The sequence below is a fragment of the Choristoneura fumiferana genome, chromosome 6, assembly GCF_025370935.1.
Source record: "Choristoneura fumiferana chromosome 6, NRCan_CFum_1, whole genome shotgun sequence".
Taxonomy (NCBI): Eukaryota; Metazoa; Arthropoda; class Insecta; order Lepidoptera; family Tortricidae; genus Choristoneura; species Choristoneura fumiferana.
This window is the reverse complement of record NC_133477.1, coordinates 9313211-9324877: the sequence shown is the minus strand read 5'-3', so window position 1 is coordinate 9324877 and position 11667 is coordinate 9313211. Positions and strand designations below refer to the sequence as shown.

Below are 11667 nucleotides of genomic sequence, written 5' to 3'. Positions count from 1 at the left end.
AATAAAGTCACATTGCCACTTGTCCGTTTATCGTCATATTTTCATATGTCTCAATCTACAAAGTTATTATTTCTAATTTCTATGAGGAAATAATTTGTTTTTTTTCTTAAAATATTTAACAAATAGATATATTACTTAACATGGTTTCATACACTTGTTTGGTTTTTTTATTTTAGACAGGCAAATGAATTAAATTCTTAACCTAAGTAAGTACTTAAGTTTCTATTGCTTGCAGCTTACCGCTTTTTGGAAACGACAGGCCTGAACAGATTTTGACTGATGATGACGAGCAATCTGTTTTTTTCCTAATAGGTATATAAGTAGTAGGTAGAATATCGATTATACTATTCATCATCAGCAATAGCAGTCCGGACATTAGGCCTCCCCCATAGACCGCCATTGCGCCTGTCTTTGGCTAGACACATCCAGCTTTTACCACCAGCCTTTCGCAGATTGTCCTCTACCTGAACGGAGGGCGTCTTCGACTACGTTTGCCGAGACGCGGTCTCCACTCAATATCTTCAGCGGTTGTCGGTGCTTCAACAGATATGACCCAGCCCACTGCCACTTCAAGTTGTTAATTCTATGAACTATGTCGATGACCTTAGTTCTGTGTCGGATAGTCTCGTTGCGGATTTTATTCTTTCAGAAAAACTCCGAGCATAGCTCGTTCCATAGCTGGCAGGGCCGCATTTCAGCTCCGTATGTCATGACGGGTAGGACGCATGGTTAAAACTTTCGTTTTCAGACATTACGGTATAATTGACGAAAAAACTCGACATAATTTTCCGAATGCTGCCCAGCCCAGCTGAATCCTTCTCTTGGCCTCCTTCTCAAAATTGTGTTCTACCTAAGGCTACTGTTACATTATGCTCGTTATTAGCATGCTAATAAGCATGCTAGTACCTGCTGTACCTGTATGACACAGAAAAAGCATGCTTAATAGTAGCAAGCCGTGGTGGGCCGAGTGGTTTTGACCTATGGCCTCTCAAGCAGAGGATCGTGGGTTCAAACCCCGGCTCGCACCTCTGAGTTTTTTGGAATACATGTGCGAAATTACATTTGAAATTTACCACGAGCTTTACGGTGAAGGAAAACATCGTGAGGAAACCTGCACAAACCTGCGAAGCGATTCAATGGTGTGTGTGAAGTTCCCAATCCGCACTGGGCCCGCGTGTTAACTGCAGCCCAAGCCCTCTCATCTCTGAGAGTAGGCCTGTGCGCAGCAGTGGGACGTATATAGGCTGGGATTATTATTATTATAATAGTAGCACGTCCCTATGCACACACGCTAGTAAGTAGCATTTGCTGAATAGTAGCATGCTTTCGTGCTAGTAACTAGCATGTGTTGGTACCTTAACTGCAAAATCAGGCCGAGGTATGTGTACTCCGACAACATCAGAAGATTTCCACTAACGATGACGGGCCTCTGATCCATGTAGCCATTGATGACAATTTTGGTATTATCCACATTCATTATAGCATTATATTATTTATACTATTATAGTACATACTGTTTTATTTTTACAGTTTATATTGTTTTGTTTTGGGATATATTTTGTACGTAATTTTATTACTTGTACCTACTGTTGATTTATTTAATTTATAAGTGTAAAACTATAAAAATACTTAGTTTTTGAGTACGTAAAAACAATTATGAGTAAACAAATAAAACAAAAAAATTATTTTCATTTTAACACATATTTGAGGGTTTTTAACGAAATAAATGAATTTATATGATAGACAGCGATTAGGTTGAGTGGTAGATAACTCATTTAATAATATGAATAAAATGATTAATGCAAAGTAAATAAAGACATCTACAAAATTTTATCAAAAAAGGGTGAATACTCGTTGCATGTTGTTTAGATTATCTCTAAACACTCCTCTAAGTTTTTACCGGAGATTCTTACTTAGCTTATTCGTTTTTTATAACGGAAAAGGCGTTTGTTTCACTACAACGCATAACGGATACCAGGCAGATGTCTTCCTCTACGTTTAAGCTCTTTCAAAGTAAAAAAAGACATCTACAATTTTTCATTAAAATAATGTTACAGAAATAAAATCTGTTGAACAATCACCAAAGAACATTATTTTAAAGCGTCATAGAAAATTTATGGTAATCAGTCCATTAATCTCAAAGTAGTCATTATTTTTTACTAAATACGCTCTCCTGTAAATAGCTATTTTGTAGATGTCTTCTTTTACTTTGGCCATTCGAAATGCACGAGATTGTAATTTTTTTTATAAATAAAGAGGGCAAACGAGCGTGCTGGTTACCTGATGGACCTGGTTTCATACAATCGCAACCCGTGGGGTATCATAGGTACGTTGCCGGCCCTTTGCGAGATTAATAGGCTCGTTTTAAGTACAGGGGGCCTACCATGATCTTTTATAAACGATAAAAATGCAGAGCAGTTCAGTTTAGGCACCTAAACTGAATCGTCAAAATTGGTACCACGACGTTTTTTCTCAGAGCTGAGTCTCATTGGTTTACAAGTGAATGAAAAACGATGTTGTCTCTGGTTCGAAACTGAAACGCTAAGTCGCGAAAGGGATGCCGCTATATGCAAACAAATATTGTATACTAAAACCTCTTCATTTTGGAAAACCATAACACTATGTCATTCCGTGTTCTTAGCAACCGTTGTGCTGATTACAAATAATGTTTACGCTGTCATAATCCACGAGTCTCTTTTCTCACTGAAAAATTAGTTTTATCAATGAGGAGTTAAGAAGCACAATGTCATGAGGAGTACCTATGAAAGTTATAAAACTTGAAGAAAAGTTTAAAAAGTTGTTGAAGTTTAAAAAATATTCCAATTAAAATACTTAGAAGTCAAAATAATTGACAGAATGAGTAACTTATACTGAATCGCTAAATTTGACACTGAAGCGATTCAATTCCCACTCAAGTTAAGCGTCATGGTAGGAAAACCACTTGAAGTGAGTGAATGAAATGTCTGTATCGCTGTCACTGAACCGTGCTTGAACTGAATCGCAAAAGTAACGTCGTGGTACGAAATAGCGATGCAGTTCAGTTTAGAGCCTAAACTGAATCGTATTAAGAGAGCGTAGTAGGCCCCCAGGTACTTTTACACGGTGCTTTTTTGACAGCAAAGTCCACGATTTTCCCATAGACGGGCATGGTTATATCATATGTTGCACTCAACTGCTCCCCTCTTTAATCATCATCATCATCTCAGCCGTAGGACGTCCAACTGTTGGACATAGGCCACCCCCATAGACCTCCAGTGGCTTCGGTTGGAATCGGTTTGCATCCGCCGGCTTTTACCGGGTCATCCGTCCATCTCATTGGTGGACTTCATTTATTGTGGTAACCGGGTGTCTGCCGGAAATCCTTAGCACCCTTTGCCCAGCCGTTACCGCGACCACTGCCGTAGTCAGGTCTAGGGGGGCTGCCGGGGACTAGGGTCTTTAATAGTGAGATAAAAATAAGTGCGTACCCAAGCCAAAAACCACAGGATCCCGAAGCACCCAAAGAAGTAGAACACGTTAGCCCAGTCCCCGTCTCCTGCCATGAGGAAACCAGACATGAAGGCGCCAAAGATGTTACCAATCTGAGCCCCGCCGAAGACCAGGGCACCTTGTCGTGAGCGCTCATCCGGCGGCACCCACCGCGCCAGCACTATCATGAGAGCTGGCATCGTGGGACCCTGAAAATAAATGGGACATAGAATTAAGTGCTTATCTCAGTCATGCACTGATTTCTTTCTCTTTCCTTAACGGGCGGATGTTTTAAAAATAAATTCCTATATTATTTATGGTTTTAAAACGTTAACTCATCTTAATCTAAAAAGCGTTTTTTTTCTCACAGTAGTAAAATAGAGAGACATTTTTTTAAGCTACTTTTTACTCCATGTACTTTGCTTTCATAGCTATCTAAGCGTACAATAACAGGCATTTATCTAAAAATCCATGAACATCTAATTTTGAAAAATGTAATGTTGTGTTTGATTACGAAGCCAACTCTGCCAGTTATTAAATAGATAAAACCGCAACATGACAAGATTATTACATAAAATCCTTACTAATACCAAAATGTGAAAGCAAGTCTGTCTGTTGCCACTTCACGCTTAAAACCACTCAACCAATTTAAATTAAATTTGGTATGAAGATAGTTCGAGTGCTTGGCAAGGACATACAATAATTCTTATCTCGAAAATTTTAAAATTTCCTGCGGAATAGCAATAGTCGAATTTTTCGTAATTAAATACGACACAAACGAAGACTACTCGTACTCCAGCAATAATGAATGCAGCTATTAACTAACCACATTAAATCAATCATTCATTAATACAAGTACTTACTTCACCCATACCTTGCAGCACACGAAGAATGAATAGCCAAGTAGCCCCGCCAGCCTTCACGACGATAGGCGTTAAGAGTGTGAATACGGCTGTGCTCAGGAGGCCGATTCCCAATGTCCATTTGCCTCCATATCTCTCGGCTAAGTATCCTCCGGGGATGTGCGTAATGGCATAGCCGTAGTAAAAACCACTAAGTATCAGCCCTTGAGTAGACTCCGACCACTCAAACAGTGCGTGCTAAAAAAGAAATGACCATCAACACCCTTTTACCGACGGTTTCGACATGGTTTTTCATTTTAAGGTTATGAACACTTTTTTTTTAAGGAAATAAAAGTACCCCATAATTTTATTTACATAGTTACACATTAAAGCTACATTGTGTTTTTGTTGTTAACTCTTACATTTATGATGCTCTATAACGGCAAGACGTGTTATTTAAATTTAAATATTATCTCTAATAAATGTCAGTTTTGTCCTTATTTATTGACTACTAATAAGTATAACTAATTGACATCACACTAAGTACTTCCTGTTACACGATTACTATAGCAGCATCCGGTTCTCCTCGCAAATCCAAAACGGTTTGAAAAATATCATCGCATTTATTTAGTGATCAAACACTATCATTTGTCAAACAACTAAGTACGCATTCACATTAATAGCGGTATAAAACCTTCTCAACAAATATAACACTGATAATATTAATCTCAACAATATAACTGATTTACTTTTGGCATTGTATTTTTATAACTTTTCCATGACTAACAGAAAATGCTCTGAAACAAATACTAACTGCGAATGATACAAAAATTCTCTTTTAACCTTCGACTTGAATTTATGCATACTCTAAAAGCGAAAACTTTGAGCGTCTAATATAGTTTCAAAGGGCCAAAGTCAAGATCAATACTGGAGATTACGGCTAAGTCTGTAATGCCGAGACCGTAAAGGGATTGTACCCTTGGCAGGCCACTAAATCTTAGCCAGACGAATAAATTCAGACACAGCAAACGGATTGATGTTGAATTACATGCTTAAAAATTTTGTTTCCTTGACTTGTATTTGAAGACTTGGTTGAAGATAAAACTAATTGCATAAGCTAAGCATTAGGTTCTGTACATAAATTGCTAACTTTTATCACGCGATAATTTACAGATATTACGCCATTTCAAGTTAATTAATTGAAATTTACTAATCCATTTTTATATCTTCACAAAAAAATCAAGTACTAGAACTACTTGATTGCACTAGCTAACTATAATAAAAGCGCTTGCGACAAACTATAAAGATGAATCAATTTTTATTTAAAAATCTATTCAATGTAATAAAATAAATTAATGAAAGACAGGTACATAATAACTCTATTACTTTTAGATATCTAAATCTATCTGCGGCTAGGCATAAGATACTGTAAGTTATGTGGTATTGACATTATTGCAATAAACACGATCGCCTTGTATAAACTCGTATGTACTTCCTTTTGCTAACTTACAAAATAGACTTTTCTTTTATTCCGCATGGAAACAAACCGTAACGCAATACTTTAACTACGTTTAGCATGCATACCACAAAATTATTTAGCAAAACGACGTACCTACGTATAATGGAAAGGAAATAGTATTAGAGACATCGGTTCACTAACATGACTCTACTAAATTTCAGTTACGACTAGATAGATAAGCAAGAGTGTTAAATTGCATTTTTGAAACCACCCTTTAATCATTAAAAATACTTAATGCTTCTCAACGTTTAGTTTGTAAAAATTGTGGACCAAAAACTTTTTTTTTATTCATTTACAAATTGTAATCAAGATATTTATTTAAAGAATATTATTTATTAAAATAATATAAAAATATGCAACAAAAATGAAATAAAGATAGTACACCAAGTTTATACCAGTTTTGTTGCATATTTTACTGATATGACAGACATGCTTTCTATTGATTTCAGTTGAAATAGTAAAAGTAGGTTCTTTTTTTTCTAGTGCCGAATGCTCGGCATTTAAACCGAATTTCAGCCGAATGCACAAGATCGGCTCAAGCTGCCGAAATTCGGTTAAACCGAATGTAAAACAAATTTCGGCCCTTACCTGTTAGGAATTATATTTGAGATCGGTTACTCACTGGTTTTGTGCTAACGGTGCCATTAGCAATGATTTCACTGTCATCCGGGCAGGCATTTGGATCATAGTGTGCGCTGCCGCCACCACTGTCCTTGACCATCTGTGTGACAGCAAGGTTGAGGCACACTCGCATCGTGTACGCATTGCAGACGGCAAACAGGCCCATGATGCCAGGACGTACCGCTGGGGAATTAGGAACACTAAGCAGAAAAAATCAAACGATGTAATTTATTTTCCGTGGAATGTTTACAAAATAAAACGCTCTTGGATACGCATTGTCTTTGTGCTCTTGGCAAGTAAAAACAAAAGACTTTTTTGTACTTTTTTATGCGACTATGGTAAAAACCATCATGATATGGCGATGTATCGTCCACTTGTAAACAGTGATTTTGTGGTGTGCTAAAAGAACACGGTTACTAGTGGACCTATTCCAATAACATCTCATTAAAAGTTGTTCATTTTTGAAGAAGCAAATTTTATAAATATTCAACCAATAAGTAACATGTATTATTTCTGTTGAAAAATATCCCCAGAGAATTTCAGTCATATTAGATGAGCAAAATAATTGTCAATTTCAGCGATTTCAGGTCCATTTTCAGAATCATACTACGTAGATGCATAGAAACTCATGTCATGAAAAAAGGGGTCGGTATTTCCATGTTGGTATTATCCGGATCGGTAAAGAGTGTCACCTGTCAAACAACCGAGTCAAAGACACATAATTTCTTTTTTTTTATTTACTTGTTCTTGCTATGGAACACCCGTAACCAACCGGACTATCGTAATTTGGTGGTAAAGAAAACTCTTTTTTTTGCTAATTCATGCTACTTAAAAAACAAATATTTTTTCTGTTAATCAGGAAGGTTATTCATATCAATAAAAAAGTTTCAAGCGTTTCTAAAATTTTCATCCATTCCCCATTATGAGAACTTAACGAGATATTTCGTCATATATATGTTAAATCTCTTGCTGTAAATCCATGTACTTACGTTTGGATAGTATACGGCGCCATCTTGGTATCATTTCACCGCTGGTATTCTTCTAACTGTGATTACTGAAATACAAAAAAATATTTTTTTACTGGCTTTACTAGTTTTTCTATCTGTCATTGGATATACATACACAATTCCGTATTATACCAGTCTACAAAAGTAGAAGACAATGTCAACTTCACTGTATGGCATCATACTATAAACTACCTACCTAAAATAACAGTTTGTACTTATTATCAAAAAAAATCATTGACCGAGATATTTAAACAGCTGTTATTTTTCAATTTACAACTCTTATATACTCGTATATTTCTCTGTATGCTTCAAATCTTGTAGGTTCATTTATTTTACTAGCCTGCTACCCTCTACGGCGTACTTACAATTCGTTTATAGCTATCCTGCGGGAACTATGCAATTTTCTGGAATATAACTATCTATGTCCTCCTTCATCAAAAATCGGTTCAGTGATTTAGACGTGATGAAGTAACAAACAAACAGACTAACAAACTTTCGCATTTTAATATTATTAGTGGGAAGTGGGATTGTTAAGCCAGCTCCTTTAATAATTTTGTTTTAGTTTAAAGTTTAGGCACCAAATTCGTCTTAGTACAAAACCGATTTTGGGTTGAAAAATCATAATGTATTCAATAAAATTATAAAATGGGTCAAGTGTGGTCTGACTACTTGCACTCAGGGTTCCGTATGCCGCAAATATTCTACATCAAGTTTTAATGTACTATCACGGTACTCTAGTTTATCTTTTAAAGCTCCTTATAATTTGAGTTAACGGTCTCAAGAATGATTTTTGATGGTTTCTGTTTAACATTCTGATATTTGAAATTTAGAACTTGTAAAATCCATTTTCATACTACGCAAAACAAAAGTCTTTTTTTTTTCAAACAGCTCATTACGTTTTCGGTAAGGTAAACGTATCAGTGCTCGACACGCTAATGCCCAATAGCAGACGCCCTACTGTCATCTCTATTGCTAATGACATAAGATTAAAGATGCCAACTATTAGGACAGCGACGAGCACTCGTACGTTTATCTTACATCAACCTAAGTATAGGTAGAGTCATTCACGATGACGCGTGCCGTGGTTCTTATTACAATGTCATTCATGGCTAATTTTGACAAAATCACGCGTCTTCGTGGATGGCACTAGGTATAACTACTACTAATACTGTGTTATAAATAAGTTTTGTTTCCATCTAACTACATATTAATTAAAAGTACTATTGCAACACTAAGCTACCTTGGAAGGCATTTATCAACAGAATTATCCCGTCAAGTGTTTTCACCTACATAATTGCACACGGTGACTTATCGCACACATTTTCCTTTAATAATTGTAAATTGTTTTAATAATGTGAGAGTTACTTTCACAGTACAATAATGTTAAATCTACACTTTGAATCGAGGTAGTTGAGTTCAAAACTGTACGCTGAGACTCTAACAGCCTTGGTACATGTATCGCTTACCAGGAATCGAGTTAATACAGCAAATCAGAAATTGTTGCGACTTTTTTTTTTATTCGACTGGATTGAAAATGCATATATAGTATATTACCGTATTTTATTCATTACTAGCGGAGCCGACATTAATTATGATAAATACTGACAGCAGCGCCACCTACCGGGTCTAATTGTGTTTTCAAACGATCCAGGAACCCATTGAAATATACATACAAAATTTCAGCCAAATCGGTCCAGCTGTTTTAGGAGTTAGGTGACAAAACATGTACAGAAGAATTATATATTAAAGACTAGCTTTTGCCCGCGACTTCGTCCGCGTGGAATAGTAACTTGGAAAGTATTTAATTTATTTAGGGTACTATTCTGCCAATAATAGCACATAGAAACTTCTACGGTTTACTGAAAATAACCTATTTTAATACATTGCTTTATATCTAAACTAATAAAAAAAAAAATAAGTATCTACCCTGCCAACACAAAAGGACTAATTCTTCATAGTGAGCTTTTGACATCTTACGTCCTTTATTGTAAGTTAGGAGGGTAGGATTATAATTAAGACGGCATTCTTACTAAGCATCTACAACATATTCCGATAAATATACTTATAGTAAATTTATTTGAATTCCTTACGAACTTTCATCCCCATATTTTCAATAGGTATGAAAAAATGACGAAATTTGAAAAGAGCCGGAACAAATGTTTTTTAGGGTTCCGTACCTCAAAAGGAAAAAAATAGGAACTCTTATAGGATGATTTTCTGTCCGTACGTCCGTCTGTCCGTCAGGACCCTTTATCCCGTAAACGTGCGGAGTATTTATCGAGTTGAAATTAAAACCCTTAACTCAAAAATGTTATAGGGTACTTCCGGCTGTCCTAGAAACTTGAAATTTTGTATAAAGGAAGCTCTTATAGCAAATTTTATCCCTTTAAAGCAAAATAAGTAAGAAAAATCTGAAAAATCATAATTTTTCATGTCTGACTGTCTATGTTAATAAGCCATGTAAAATGACCCCATTGCGTACATTTTGCTTATGAGCTGGCTCTGCTAACACTTGATATTCATACATACCTATGCACGGAACCCTTGATGCGCGAGTTCGAGTCGATTTTAAACCGGTTTTTTTTTTGTTCTTATCGAATACCTAAAACAAAGATTCATCGATTATTGTGATATGACGACGTTCCATATAATTTTTCATCCTATTTCATCCCCTCGCAGGTAAAATTTTCAAAACCCTTGAACAAATATCTATTTATTTTCAAAGTGCCCAAATGCCAAGTTTCATAAAGAAATCGATTTATCTTCTACAATGACGACTTCATATAAACTTCATCCCCTATTTCACCCTCACACAGGAATAATTTAAAAAAAAGCGCGAAAATATATCTATTATCTCTTATCACGTGCCCAAATGCCAAGTTTCATAAAGAACCATCGACTTATCTTCGAAAATGTCGATTTACATATATAAACTTTCATCCCCTATTTCACCCCCAAACAGGAAGAATTTAAAAAACGCTCGAACAATTATTTATCTCTTATACACGCCCAAATACCAAGTTTCATAAAGAAACATCGATTATCTTTAATAATGACGACCTTCCATATGAGGTTTTCATCCCCTATTTCATCCCCTCACAGGTCGAATTTCAAAAAAAGCTAAAACACATACCGACTTATATTTATTAAGTGCCTAAATGCCAAGTTTCATGCTTTTATTTCTGGCAGCGACGAACTTCCCACCATATAAACTTTCACCCCCTATTTCAACCCCTTAAAGCCTTTTTTTTCGCGATAAAAGATAGCCTATGTTCTTTCCCATGGTATATTCTATCTCTGTACCAAATTTCATCCAAATCGGTTCAGCGCGTTTTTGCGTGAAAGCGTAACAGACAGACAGACAGACAGACAGACAGACAGAGTTACTTTCGCATTTATAATATTAGTATTGAAGTATGGATAGTATGAAGTATGGATAAGTATGGATTATATACCTATGTTAGTATACAACTGAACTAGGTACTAATTTGCGACCCGAGAAACAAGAAACGTTTACACAATATTTTTTTGCAATAAACGTTTTGTTTTCACCAAAATTGCGTCATTACGTATTCCATAACATTTCGATGCAACTCCAATCGAATCTTTTATAAGGTACTTCAAGAGTTATTGTCAGAAAGTAGTCGACCTTAAGCAGAGCGGGCGGTTTGTGCCGACGCCTTGCCGATTGCTTCACCTATGCGGTTGAGACGAACCTTGATTTTCAAAAAATATATGCATCTATTTTTTACTTTGACTGTTAAGTAGGTATAAGCAATTAAACAGTGTAGTAGTAGACAAACCAGCTAGCCAGTTTTTAATCATAAAAGTAAACTGGGAACCATAATAATAGAAATAAAAATGACTGTAATCGTTTGGATCTCCTTCGAGAATTTGTTACTTTATTGCCTCTCCTGCTATCAATGAGCGAATTATTTTGAGCTTTCATAGAATTAACTAAATTGCGGTACTTGCAAGTGAACCTTTTTTATATTAAGCAGAATGTATTGCTTTAAGAATTAAAATGAGCAGTGTTTCGTTTTCAGACTTAGCCGGGATATAACTAAATATAAGTTATTATTTTTTTTCTAATAATGAAATACCTAGGTTTTCTATACATTTGGGACCGACATAATTATGGTAATAACAATATTTGAAAATGGCGTCGCGTCGGTGAAAACAAATTTGCTATCCATAACTTTGCATTAAA

At 35.8% G+C, this 11667-nt stretch overlaps 1 pseudogene; it reads right to left on the bottom strand.

Annotated features, from left to right (window-relative positions):
- Positions 1–7473, bottom strand: part of LOC141428986 (putative inorganic phosphate cotransporter) — a 15078-nt pseudogene extending 7605 nt beyond the window's left edge.
- Between the last annotated feature and the right edge of the window lie 4194 nt (positions 7474–11667).